Genomic DNA, 1238 nt, shown 5'->3' with positions numbered 1-1238 from the left:
AGGATGTCATGCTTGCTAAGGCATAGGGTCAGTGAAAGAGGGGAAGGGCCTCAATGAGAAGGATTGACACAATGGCTGCGGTGATGGGCTCAAGTATAGCAAGGATCGTGGAGCTGGCACAGGACCAGGCAGTGTTTCATTTTGCTGTGCATAGGGTTGCTATGAGTCAGAGATGATTCCATGCTAACAACAGTCTTTAAAGTGACATCTGTGCTTTTCAATAGTTTAAAGAGGTCTTTTGTAGAAGATTTTTCTAGTGTAATAAGATGTCTGATCTTGACTGCTATTTCCATGAGTGTTGATTGTGGATCCAAGTAAAGTCAAATTTTTGACAACTTCAATATTTTTTCCATTTATCATGATGCTTCTTATTGGTCCATTTATGAGGAATTTTTTTTTCTTTATGTTGAGATTTAATCCATACTGAAGACTGTAGTCTCTGATCTTCATCGAAGATCAAAGTGCTTCAAGTCATCATCACTTTCAGCAAGCAAGGTTGTGTCATCTGCATATTGTAGGCTGTTAATGAATCTTCCTCTATCTTGAAGCCACGTTCCTCTTCTGTGTCTGTCTCAGACTGGAAGCTTCACTGAAACCTGTCTACCATGGATGAACTTGCTGGTATTTGAAATACTGGTGGTATAGCCTCCAGCCTTATAGCAACACCCAAACCACCAGAGTAAAACAGAGTGACAGGCAAGTGGTGAATTTTGTCCACAGAATGCTCCAATATTGTAATTTGAGGTTTGTAATTTTTCTTCAATTTTTTTCAGGTTGAGAAATGCTGAGCATGTTCTTCACTTTTGGTATTCTAACTCTAAGTCTTTTCACATTTCATTATAATACTTTACTTTGTCTTTTTGAGCTGCCCTTTGAAACCTTCTGTTCAGATCTTTTATCTCATCATTTCTTCCATTAGCTTTGGCTACTCTCTGTTCAAGAGCAAATTTCAGTCTCTTCTCACATCCATTTTGGTCTTTTCTTCCTTTCCTGTCTTTTTAGTAGCCTTTTGCTTTCTTCATGTATGATGTTGTTCATGTCATCCCACAACTCATCTTGTCTTCAGTTACTAGTGTTCAAGTAATTGTTGTTGGACCATGTAAAATCTAATAATATGATACTGTCATATTGTGGAGCTCTGGTGGCATAGTGCTTAAGGCATTTGAGTGCTAACCAGAAGACTGGTGGTTCAAACCCAACAGCCACTCCTTGGAAGGAAGATTGAGCAACCTACTTCC

This window comes from Orycteropus afer, unplaced genomic scaffold (assembly GCF_000298275.1).
Source record: "Orycteropus afer afer isolate SDZICR_OR568_19922 unplaced genomic scaffold, OryAfe1.0 scaffold00802, whole genome shotgun sequence".
NCBI lineage: Eukaryota > Metazoa > Chordata > Mammalia > Tubulidentata > Orycteropodidae > Orycteropus > Orycteropus afer.
The sequence above is the reverse complement of the archived record's forward strand: the minus strand, read 5'-3'. Positions refer to the sequence as shown.